Source organism: Lissotriton helveticus, chromosome 8 (genome assembly GCF_964261635.1).
Source record: "Lissotriton helveticus chromosome 8, aLisHel1.1, whole genome shotgun sequence".
Classification (NCBI taxonomy): Eukaryota; Metazoa; Chordata; class Amphibia; order Caudata; family Salamandridae; genus Lissotriton; species Lissotriton helveticus.
In genome coordinates this window covers 92,621,252-92,634,270 of record NC_136069.1, presented here as the reverse complement: position 1 = coordinate 92,634,270, position 13,019 = coordinate 92,621,252, and the positions used below count along the sequence as shown (strand labels likewise).

General features: G+C 47.9%; 1 long non-coding RNA gene across 1 annotated transcript in view; it reads right to left on the bottom strand.

The window, feature by feature from the left end:
* Positions 1-805: 805 nt before the first annotated feature.
* LOC144771487 (uncharacterized) overlaps positions 806-13,019 on the bottom strand; it is a 28,341-nt gene continuing 16,127 nt past the window's right edge. Inside the window, exons 2-4 of the long non-coding RNA XR_013599309.1 lie at positions 5,703-5,799; positions 3,093-3,208; positions 806-2,932 (exon numbers count right to left, since the gene is read on the bottom strand). This is a non-coding gene — a long non-coding RNA (uncharacterized LOC144771487). The remainder of the gene's footprint in view (positions 2,933-3,092; positions 3,209-5,702; positions 5,800-13,019) is intronic.

The window sequence follows — 13,019 nt, the reverse complement described above, 5'->3', positions numbered from 1 at the left end:
TGTTTTCAACCTTATTTCCTCCAAAATGGCTGAGGTTTCTGAAGAGAAAACACCCCCTTTCAGAGAAAGGGAATTAGACATCTTACCTGAGGGGGTGATACTCAAATATCCTCAGCTATATGGGGGGGCCAGAGCACCAGGTGAGTAATGCCGCATGGGCCAGACTATGGGCAGACAGCAGTACAGTGGGCGTTCACACCAGGAATGCGATGCCCTGCAGCAAGCATTGGTATGACATAAAAGGCTGGGCCCGGCACAAGGCCAAAGAGCTACTGGGCCAGTCTTACCAGCACCATGTGCATTGTCCTCGCCTCTCGCCACTGTACAGGAGGGTCCTGCGTGCAGCTTATCCGACCCTTCATGCTCAGCTTGAGGAGCATGAGCAGCAGAGACCTGGTAAGTGCATCATATGAAATATGTGTCTGGAAGTATGATTTGAGTGAAGACAGAGCTGTACCATCATGTGTCCCATGCCTCCATTCACCTATTCTGTGATATGCAGCAGTCCTCATGAAGCAAAAGGCTCACTGTAGCACATTGACTGTACAGGTGCCTTCTGTGAGTTGTAGTTTCATCATGACAACTGGGGATTTGAGTAAACAAAAATCAAAAGGGGGAGTGAAGAGGAAGTGCTAGGAAGCACTCAGGTGGATGCACCCTCCTCCAGTCAATGGTATCAATAAACAACAAGATCCACCTCTAAGTCTCATTTAACCCTCTTCCTGACCGGCTCACGGGGCATTGACTCCTTTCATTGCCAGCTCATGATTCAGAAATAATGACGGGGCTACAACTAGAATTATTTCCATACCACATAGGTATCGTACTTTTACTTTCACATGTATATACACTTTGCACATTCAGATGGCAACCATAGTGAGTGACTGAGGGATCTGACTCCGTCCTGACGAAGAGGCATGTAAAGCCTCGAAACATGTTGACATCACTGGAGTACCAGCTCATTAACAGCTTTGGTCTCTCCGACACACATTTTTTAATAATACCAGCCTATGACCAATAAATAGTTTTTGTTACCATAAGGTCAGGTATTTTTTAACTTCACTTGTTCATTCACCCCTGACACTACTTGCATTCACTCAATACACCTCACATAGCACTTACAATATTCAAGTGCTCCAGCGTAGTCGCCAGTCGTAGCACGCCCCGTCCCGCAGCAGGGCGGGAAGACCCCAATGATGAAGCATGACACCAAGGGCCCTTTTGGTGTGTGAGAGGTAGTTTAACAAATACTGTGTATGCCTCTGACACCTAGGTGTACAGTTAACCTCTTAGAGGTGGATCTTAACTGGGGATTTGAGCCACACAGTTGCATTTTTTTCTACAGACATTTTCAATGCCAGCACCACTAACAGTGAACCAAGGGAATCATAACTTATGTGTGCATTGGATGAGGAATGGTACAGATACTGTCCAGTGTGTGTATGAGGGACCAATGGTTATTGGATGCTGTGATTTGCATTGCTTTCGGTGGATATGGGTTCTGATTGAGACAGATCACCATGTGCCAAGGAGTCAAGACAGACTTTAAGACTCTTGCCTCACTCTTAAGTGTTTCCAATTTTACCAAACGTGTCCACAGACACATGTCTTACCCACAGTGGCCTGTATGCCCTTTTTCATGTACAGGTAGCTGTAACAACGAGCCACTACTGTTCACCAGTGCATAGCACTACCTGATCAGTCTCCAAAGCCAATATGTGGTACTGGATTGTCAGCTTTTGTGAGGGAATATCAAAAGCTTAGACTCACAACTTAGCAAACCTAATTGGCCAGACCCTATATGGATGTGTGACCCCCAATCAGCATTTTTTGTGCGTGGACAGGGGGTTGTTGTGCAGGTGGTTGTAGTGCCTGTTCAGGGGGTGGTGGCAGTTGTGCAGGTGGAGGGAGTGCCTGTTCAGGGGGGGGGGGTGGATGTGCAGGTGAGTGGAGTGCCTGGATAGGCGAAGGTGGTGGGTGTGGACCCTTGCAGTTTGTGGTACAGTTATATGGGTGTGATGTACTGCAGGCAGAAGTGATGGCTCTCCTCCTGATGTTGACTATGAAGGCAGACTTTGGATCACTTTCATCATTCCCTCCTTCATCTTCATGGCCATGGCATGGTGTCTTAAACTCTCTTCCCTTTGTATAGATATGATGGCTATGATATTCTTGTACATGTCTTGCCAAGATCTATCCATCCTATCCAAAACATGGGTCTGTTTGTCCACCACCTGAGGCAATCAGCACAGGGCCTCAGACATGTCTGACAGGGCGGCCCCTATGGCACGAATGTCCTGCCTCACATCTGCCTGCTGTTGGAAGACGTCCTGCTCCCACTGGGCACCATGGCCATGTGTAGACCCTCTCAGCAGGGGCTGGCCATGGATGAGACCACCAGGTCTAACAGCAGGGGGGAGGGTGGCATGTGGAAGCCTGTGAACAGGAGAATGGTGCCCAGGGGATACCTGCACTGCAACAGGGTTGGTACTTCCCTCAGAGAATGCCTGGGTATAGGAGGAGTATGTAGGTGGACCACCACATCTGTTCCAGATGTGGGGCCTGTGATGGAGTGATATCTGTGTTGGGGTGTGTGTGAGGTGTGGCTGGTTAGCTCTATGCTGGGGACAGGCAATCTTTTCTTTTGGAGGAGGCTGAGGCACTTTGCTGGGAGGATGAGTGTGAGGCCTTGCAAAATGTGGGCGATGTGGGAATAGTTCTGTCCATGGCATCAGACTATTCATCCTCTGAGAGGATGAACATATAGCCACCATCCTCGTTCAATGCTACATCCTCCTCAGGTACTTCCTCCTCTTCCTCTTGCACAGTACTTGCAGCCGACATAACTGCCTGGAGGAGCAGTGGATTTTCCACTTTGATTGCCCGTCGCCCAACACTGGTGGAAGTCCATCCTCCTCATCATCATCATCACCTGGAACACAGAGGTTGCAACAGGATAAGTAATTGACCTAGTATAAGGTCTGGTGCAACACAAGTGTTGGTTCTAATGTACTTTGCATCAACAGAAGTGACAGCTCACACCATAGCACTGAGGGGTGAAATGGAGATGTACATTGCACAAGCAAACTCACTAGCTCCAGCCACAGCTTTGTGTCGCTTCGTGTCCCTTTGCGATCCCCGCTGATGTCAACTGCTGAACCATGCTCCTCAAAGGGTTTTGTTGACGAAGCAGTCCTCGATCCAGCATCTGTAGAGGGAAGTGACACCATTCTCAATCATCTGTAGTACTAATTTACAAACAGGCACATGTGAGACTTATGATATGGATGTCATTTTGTAAGCCCCATTTGCAGGTTTTATGCAAAAGTGGATTTTGATCCTAGTCATGTTTTTTTTGATTCCGCTGATCACACACTCGACCCAGTCTTCTCCTCAAGCTCCCACGAATCCTTCAGCCACACCACCGAACTCCTATGGACCGACCACCGCTGCATCCACGTCACCTTCCAGAAACCCACCATACACCACCGCACCCAACAGATCCCCCACCACAGCTGGAGCAAAGTCATAGAGGACCAACTACAGGCAAACCTCGCTCTCAGCCCAGCCACGACCCCTCCAACACCGACGACGCTGCCCGCAACCTCAGAAGATGGATTGACAACTGCGCCAACACCCTCGCCCCGCTGAAGAAAGCCACCTACAGAGACACCAGCAAGAGAGCCAGCTGGTTCACCCCAGAACTCCTAGCCTCCAAGCAAACCTGCCTGAAACTAGAGAAGAAAGGCACAGTGGAAAGATACCGGACAGCTACGCAGCCCACAAAGACGCCATCCGCAACCACCATCACCACATCAGGTCCGCCAAGAGGACCTCCTTCAAAGACCGCCTCGGCAACAATGCACCCATGAGCAAGGAGCTCTTAAACATCATGAAGGAACTCTCCAACCCCAACGACATCACGTCGTCGCAAGCCATGTGCGATTACCTCGCCACCTTCTTCCACCACAAGATCGCCGCCATCCATGACAGCTTCAACATCTAGCCAGCCCCAACAGACATCAACACACCATACTCTCTGCACACCATCGACCACAACCCCCTGCCAGCCTGGGCCAACGTGAACATCAATGACACCATCAAGACCATGAGCACAATCCAGTCCGGCTCCCCATCAGAGGCTTTTCCGCACCAGATCTTCAACAAAGCCAGCGGCTCCATCGCACCCCACCTGTGCAATGTCATCAATCTCTCCTTCTAAATTGCGACCTTCCCAGAGAGCTGGACACACGCCGAGATCAACACTCTACTCGAAAAACCGAAGGCGGACCGAGAGACCTCAAGATCTTCCGGCCCATCTCCCTGCTTCCGTTCCTAGCCAAGGTCATCAAGAAGATCGTCAACAGACAGCTAACCAGATATCTCAAAGAGAACAGCATCCTGGACCCATCCCAGTCAGGGTTCTGAGGCAACCACAGCACCGGGTCTGCCCTCATCGCTGCCACCGATGACATCAGGACCCTGTTGGACAACAGTGAGACAGTGGCCCTCATCCTCCTGGACCTCTCCGCCGCCTTCGACACTGTCTGCCACCGCACACTACGCGCACGCCTCCACGACACAGGGATCATGCAATGGACCACCACCTTCCTCTCCGGTAGAACCCAGAGCGTCTGCCTCCCCCATTCCGATACGAAGCCTCCAAGATCATCTGCGGCATACTCCAGGGATCATCCCTCAGCCCGACACTGTTCAACATCTACAAGGCTCCGCTCGCACACATCGCCCGACAGCACGACCTTAACATAATCTCCTACGCTGACGACACTCAACTGATCCTCTTCCTCACCAAGGACCGCCTCACTGCCAAATCCAACTCCACAAAGGAATGAAGGCCTTCGCCGATTGGATGAAGAGCAGCCGACTACAGCTGAACACAGACAAGACGGAGGTCCTTATCCTCAGCTCTAACCCTTCAGCCTGGACGACTCCTGGTGGCCGATGACACTGGCAGCAGCCCCAAAACCCACCAAATACGCACGCAATCTGGGTGTCATCCTCGACTTAACGCTCTCCATGACCAGGCAAGTCAACGCAGTCTCTTCCTCCTGCTGCAACACCCTCCGCATGCTCCGCAAAATTTACAGGTGTTTCCCGACAGATACAAGAAGAACAGTCACCCAGGCCCTCGTCAGTAGCAGACTCGACTATGGAAACGCCCTCTATGCAGGAGCCCCGGCCAAGCTCATCAAATAACTGCAACACATTCAAAACGCCTCTGCACGCCTGATCCTTGACGTACCATGCCACAGCCACATCACCCCCCACCTGAGAAACCTGCACTGGCTCCCCGTCAACAAGTGGATCTCCTTCAAACTCCTCATCTACCCACAAAAGGCTCTCCACAAGACTGGCCCAGCCTACCTCAACAGACGACTCTTCTTCTACATCCACAACCGCCAGCTCTGCTCCGCCGACCTCGCCACCGTCCCTCGCATTCGAACAACCACCGGTGGCAGATCCTTCTCCCACCTCGCCGCCAAGACCTGGAACACCCCTCCACTCAGCCTACGACAGACCCAAGACCTGCCAATCTTCAGGAGGCTACTCAAGACCTGGCTGTTCGACCAGTAGCACCCCCTCTTTTTTCCCCAATACTTTGAGACCCTCGCGGGTAAGTAGTGCGCTCTACAAATTCTTGATTGATTGATTGATAGGGAAACACTTCACGCCACATTTACCTGATGGAAATGTGCGAGGGTTTCACTGCTGCAGCCAGGATGTCTTGCATTCCCTGGGATGGTGTTGTACGCTGTACTGGTGTCATCCTGTCAGCAGCTGTGATAATATTGGATTATTTTGAAAGAAAAATTTGGAAATAACCATGAATTAAGGCGAAATACCAAATGGTTGAATAAAGAAATTTTGAAACACTCAACGAACTTGAACAAGATTTTTATCTTGGGTCTTATAATTTTGTAACCCGACCAAGGGGTTTTTGCTGTGACTAGGGGACGTCACCCAATTGAGGGGCACGCTGCCAATCCATATTTTCAAGCACTTAACGGAGAGTGCACCCTAGAGCACGCGATAATTGATTATTTTTCATTAAACATTGAGTGCAAGTGGGATCATATCAGTAGCAGCTGTGATGAGACATACATGTCCATATTTCAGTACAGCAGGTCGTAGCTATGAGCTAACATGTATATGTCATTCTCAATGACCATTGATAGGATATTCCAGGACAATGTGCAGCATGTTTACCTCATGCAATTTACATGTGGGACCCCTCACATGCAGCAATTCCCAGCTGTTACCTCCACACAGTGCTGACATCAATGAGATGACACATCAACAGACAAACATGTTTGATAATGTTACTGATATTTGAATGAAGGGGGGAAATAATCAGGACGCCACCGTATTACATTGATTGCACCTTCACCGTTAAGACTAACATGGCTCATGAGTATGATATTGTCTATTGACAAATTAAAAGGAGTGTACATCCACAGGCTGACCAGTTTCACATTTGCATATCAGTTCATATATGAGATGTGCAATAGTCAGGAACATTTTGTGTGTCATTTGTGCTTTCCCTACCTGTGAAGTCACAAAGCTCATTTTGGATTGAGAGATCACACATTTGTAATGTCCATCCTTTGAGTGTCCTCTGTTCCCATAATCCATTTACTACATCAGGATAGAACTAAGCTGACAACGGATGATGTCTTGTACAGCAGACATCCTAACCTCATATGTTATACACTCACTTATCTCGTTGTATACAGTAGAAGAGGAGGCAAGCAGAATGCAACATTTGACTCAGATCCCACATTGTGGGTAAGTTGTGAAGATTTGATGGCTGCCACCTACACTGGATTTGTGTTGTGCCTTTCCGCCAAGAGATTTTATAATGTAACTTCTTGAAGATTCCCCATAGCATCCCATATATCCATCACAAACGTACACAACTGGCACCATTGCGTCCCTCATCCACACCAATTTCAGTATGATTTGTCCATTAGAATTTTGTTAGGGAGTTTTCATATCATTGAATTACAATCCAGTTGTGTCTAGTACACTCAATATGACACTAGATACTATTTTGATGTCCATTCAGCACTCACTTCTCATACATTTTGTGTCATCCTTTCACTAGCCACCATGGTGTGATCTGGTATGTGGTTAAATACCATATAAAACACATACAACATACAGCAGAGATTAAAGGCACTTTCATGGGCATGAGCATTCAGGTACACTATTCTTGGGTTTACTTACCATGGCCCCGCATCTGCTCAGTGTGTGGTCCCTGACCAGATGCCACAGACAACCTTGTAGGAGAAGTCACTGTGGGTCTTGGAATCTGGGAGGTAATCATTGTACCTACAATGATAAGTGTGTTGCAACTTTATATTTCTGCTGCCACATGTGATGGACTCAATTTCAGGCATAAAAGAAGAGCACAAGCAGTGTGGGTCCTACTGTTACAGAGGTGTGTAGCACTAATTATCATGAGTGATCACACATTCAACTTGAGCCTGGGGGGAATGGTAGGCACTTGAAATCGTCATCAGACCCAAATGCAGAGATTCCGGCCCGGAGACGGAAATCCCACTACGGGTGTGGAAATTCCGGCCCGAGTGCGGACGTAAAGTTAGTAGTCATAAGTGATTTCTGTGCATACCATAAATTGTAAGTGCCTTCTGTGAATACCAAAAGTAGTAAGTTTAGGATTTTGTTTCAGATTAGTTCTGTGAATCGGCAGCTAGGAGCGCAAAATAGTACCCCCTGTCCACCCTGAGAACCTGTGGTCAGCTTCTAGAGCCCAGTAACATTGGGCTCCCTAGCTACTCTACTTTTCCTGTCTTTTGGGTGGACTAATGCTGGAGGACTAATAATGCTCCTAACATCCTTCACAGCACAGTAAATCCCCTAGACCTCTGGGGAGGGGATTTATGTTTAGGTGGAAATACCTAAACATATCTTCAATTTAGCTCTTGGGAGGGACTTGACAGTGTTTCTTGCACGGCAGACATTTGTCGTCTGCTGGGTGTCTACCCAGGTATCCGGACCGTAGGTAACGTTTCCAATGGAGTCGCCATTCTGATCAAGGGGAAGCATTTCACTACTGACAAGGTCACCGAGCAGCGACTGATAAGGTCACTGAGCAGGTGGCAGATGGCTGTTCATGTATGGCTGCTGGTGATCCCATGAGGCTTATCGATGTCTATTCCCCCGGAGAAAACTGAGCGGCTTGAGATGCTCAGGATGAAACTCGTGACCTCCAGGACCATCCTGATGGGTGGTGATTTCAACTGCACAGTAGAGATGGATAGACGAAATGGGTCAGACTCTGCAGGGATGGATGCGACGTTCAGGCTGTTGGTGGAGGCTGTTGGTGGAGTGGCATGGGGCCGAATACCAGGAATTTTTCCTGGAGTAGGCCGGACACATTTGGGCGTTCAAGGATCGACCTCCTATTCAAAGTCGCATATGTTGAGTGGAGGGAAATGAGGGACTTCTTTTACTCTTCCAGCGAGTGGTGGGAATGGGTGGAGGACTGGTTCAGGAGCTTCTTCCAGGATGCAAGCAGAGCCACTGCACGGGAAAAGAAGAGTGCGTTCAGGAGGCTGCGAAGCAAGCTGAAGCAACTGTATGGACTCGAGCTCAAAGGATAGGATCTGGATGACAAACTGAAGGAAACCTGAAAAGGGCTCAAAGGGCACTTTAGGGAAGAATCCAAGAAAATCATCTTCCAGACCAGAACCGAGAACCTTGAAAAGGACAAGAAATGCAATTCATTCCTCAAGAAACTTCACTCGACCCACACACTGCTGGAAGACCTTTGGGACTCGGAGGGAAACCTCCAATGTGAGAAAGAGCAAGCCTGGAGATTCATAAAAGAGTTTTATGGTGAACTCTACCCACAGAAGTCGTCATAGAGATCCATGGCAGATATTGTCCTGGAGGACATCTCAAAGACAATGGGTACAGAAGTGAAAGAGAGGGCCTGAATGCACCCTTCACCCTGAAAGAGGTGCACTTCGCCGCTACAACCTCCAAGAGGGGCAAGACGCCTAGAAATGATGGTCTCCCAGTGGAACTTTATGTTGAACTATGGGAGCTGATGAGCCGGTCTTGCTGGACCTCCCAGAGGGTTTGGTGGGCAAGGGCAGTATGCCACAATGCCAGCGTGAAGGCATGATAACACTTTGTACAACCAGAAGGGAGAGAGAGATTTCAAGAACTGTAGGCCCCTTTCACTCCTTAATGTGGAATACAGAATCCTCATGAAGGTGATAGCCAACCACCTAAAGAAAGTGATAGCGAAGATATTTCACCCTTATCAGTCTTGTGGGATACCAGGTTGGCAAATTACGGACAGTCTATCCCTGGTCTGGGACACAATTGAGTACGTCAAAAGGTGCAAAGTTCTGATGGCCTTGGTCAGCCTGGATCAGGCAAAGGTGTTCACCTGTTTCCCATGAGTTCATGGACCGGACACTGAAAGCACTGGGACTGGGAGATTTTTTCTGATGACCACAATGTATAGAGACATCTCTAACACAGCGTCGGTTAATGGATGGAAAACCTACCCCTTCCCCGTCCCGTCGGCTGTGAGGAAGGGCTACCTATTCTCCCCTCTTCTGTTCATCTGCGTGATAGACCTCCTTGCTGAACGCATCCAATAGAACAAGAACATCAGAGGAGTGACAGCCCACAGCGTTGGTTAATGGATGGAAAACCAACCCCTTCCCCGTCCCGTCGGCTGTGAGGCAGGGCTACCCATTCTCCCCTCTTCTGTTCATCTGCATGATAGACCTCCTTGCTGAATGCATCCAATAGAACATCAGAGGAGTGACAGCCCCAGGAAGCAACAGAAAGGGCGAAGTGAAGTGTTCCCTCTACATAGACTACGTCTCAGTCATCTACGCGGACGGATCAATTGTGAGAGAACTGGAGAGGACTTGTATCGAGTTTGGAAAGGCATCTGGAGCAAAGATCAACAGCGCCAAGTAGGACACCCTACTCTTCGGCCACTGGACCCCCCGCCCGAGACCCACTGCCATTCCCCATCAAGCAGGTGAAGATCCTTTGAGTCTGGTTCAGCGGACAATTGAAGAGAAGTCTTGGGTCCTACGGAACGAGACCCTGCCAGTGCTACAGTACGTCTCTGAAGTGTGGCTATTGCAGACCAGTACGGCCAAGGCGATCAAGAGAATTAACTTCTACTTCATCTGGAGCTTAAAGATGAACAGAGTGAAGAGGGAGGAAATGCACAAGACCCATGACAAGGGAGGGAAGGGAGTGCCGATCATCGCCACCATCATGAAGGAAATCTTTGTATTCTACTGCGTGAGCAGCATCCTGAGGACCAAAGATGAGAGCCATGCAGGCTACTGATGGTTACGTTTTTTCCTTTTGCCAACATGGAGCGGCCTCAGATGGTCAGAATGGGCGAGCGCCGTCTTCTACAACTTGGACACCCCATGATTCTACAAGGAAGTAGAAATGTTTGTCAAGGAGTTTGGTCTGGAGGCTGCTGCCCCAGCAAAGTGGACTCCAACGATCGTTCAATACCAGATACGTGCGGGGGACATCAGTGAACTGATCAGCACCCTCCCTTCTGCCACAGTGGACCACATGTGGGAGAATATTGCCTCCAAGAGCCTAATCAACCAGCACAAAGACATCGCTTGGATGGCCATACAAGGAGGACTGCCAGTGAGAACCTTCATGCACACAAGAGGGTTCAACCGATACAAGTTTCTCCTTGATAGGGTGCACCACGGGCGAGAAGACCCACCTACCATCTTTTCAGGAGTGTGCATACTCACAGGACCTACTGAAGGCCCTAGTCTCACAGCTTAGGGTCTGGATACAAATATCATGCATCAGCACTGACTTGGTTTGTTCCCAGGGACACACACACACACTTAGGGACCTCCAGGACTGCTGGAGGCTCCTGTGCTGCTTTAAAGATGTTTATCTGTCAGCCAGAAAATGCCTGGTAGTAGGGAGGAAGGAGACATCGATCCTGGTGTGTCAAAAGATGAGCCACAGTCTCCTGCATCACCACTTTGCACTGGATGGATCAGATGAAGGCAGTGGCAACGAAATGTGAGGACACAAAAGGGTCCCCTTGTACACTTACAGAGGAGGGGGGCCTGGAAGGCTATGGCAACAAAGAATACGACGACAACACCTGAGGACCCAAAGCGGTCCTCCTGCCCTTACCTGGGAGTGGGCATCTAGAGAGGCCACTTACCTTTTTTATCGTTTTTCTCTTTAATCCAGGAACCGGATGGCAATAGGGGAGAGGATAATGCGGATGAAGACAAGTGGAGTAAATGCAGTTATTTACTGTATGTATTTGACTAAAGTGACCTTTTCCCTTCGTAGGGAAAAGGTCAATGTGATAACTTTGTTGCCAATGACTTATGAATAATAGGGTGTTGTGGAAGGTGATGATTGATATATCTGAACCAGAAACGAGGCCCTGCCAAAGGAAACAAGCATTTGCAATGCAATTGGTCTCGCCTTTGGGACCTTAATAGTATTTAGCCATGCAGCACATTATCCTGGGTGTTATTTCCATTGTTTACACAATGCCCTGTACATGAAACACTAATGCTGACAATGTTTCAAATTGCTATGTGTGACATTTCCATAATTTCACTATAACTATAAGTGAAATTTCAACGACTATGAGTGACACTTTCTCGCGAGCAAAATCAAGCAATGAAGGCAAGGGAATCATATAAATATAAGAAATTACACCCATTTGAGCGTAGTTGCTAATGTTTGAGATTGCTTAAGTGTGATATTTTCATAGGTTCAGTGGATTAATGAGAGTCATTCAACAACTAAATGTGTGTCAATTAGAGTGTAAGGTATCAAGGGGAGAGGGAGGAACAACAGAGCTAGTTCACTTCCCCTGAAATATATGTATTATCAATGGGAACTAGCCTCACAGGGCATAGGGATAATGTTTGTAGGGAAGAAAGAAATATTATTTATTTTAAAAGCCCTCACCCACCAACCTAGTTGGTGGCATGCTTCATCATTTGGTTTACAGCAGAGCTGGTTTTGTGGTGAATGAGTGTGCAGTGATAGCGTGTGAGTGTGAATTAAAAACTGTCCTCGGGTACCAATTCCTATACCAGGTAATTTTATTAGCAGGCCCTTGGCAGTGTTAAAAACACGGCAATGGACGTGTTGTGGAGTTATCTATTGTCTCCCACATCCTGTGTGGTCAACATGTTTCAGCCAGGCGTTGGTAATGAGCTGGCTTTCTTCAGGACCTAAAAGTGTGTGAAGTGCTTGTGAAGTGATTTAAAAAGGCAGGGTCAGGAATTGAGTGTAAGTGACCCGCTATGCGTTACACTCGCTAAAGTGCAATGTGGGTAAGAAGGTGCTTCCCTCTGTGCTTTGTACCTGTAAAAAGAAAGGACATAAAACAATACAAACAAATACATAATGAATGGAAATTAGCATCTCAGGATGCACATGTATCTTATGTGCTTGAATGCCATTGTGTCCGTGTAGTAACCATAATGCTAAAATAGTGGCGCAGTACGGACTGTGACGTGGTAGTTGGTCAGCAGTAAAAGATATATGTGCATATAATCAATAGCGGAATCGCACCATGATGCCGAATTGGTGACGGACAGTAAAAAGATTACAAATGCTTACTCTTGAGATTATCAGAGCAAAGCTTCATGAGTATCCGGCATTGAAGTCGGCTTAGACACGCCTTCTATTAAGTTAAAGAGGAGACATACAAAAAGGTGAGCGAAGTCGCCTAGAGATAAAATAGAGGATCTCCCGTGGCCGTGAGAGTCAGCAAGTCATTCAGGCCACAGAAAGCCATTACTAAACAAAGATAATATCTTTCAAGAAAAAACTGATGAATCAAATAAAGAAATGGCGGAATATAAAGAGTATCTCACACAGGCGAAAATGACCAAATCTCAAAAAGACCGTAAAAAATTTTCGTACACAAAAACGTATCCTTATACAGAGGATAACTACACTGCTCCCCAAAA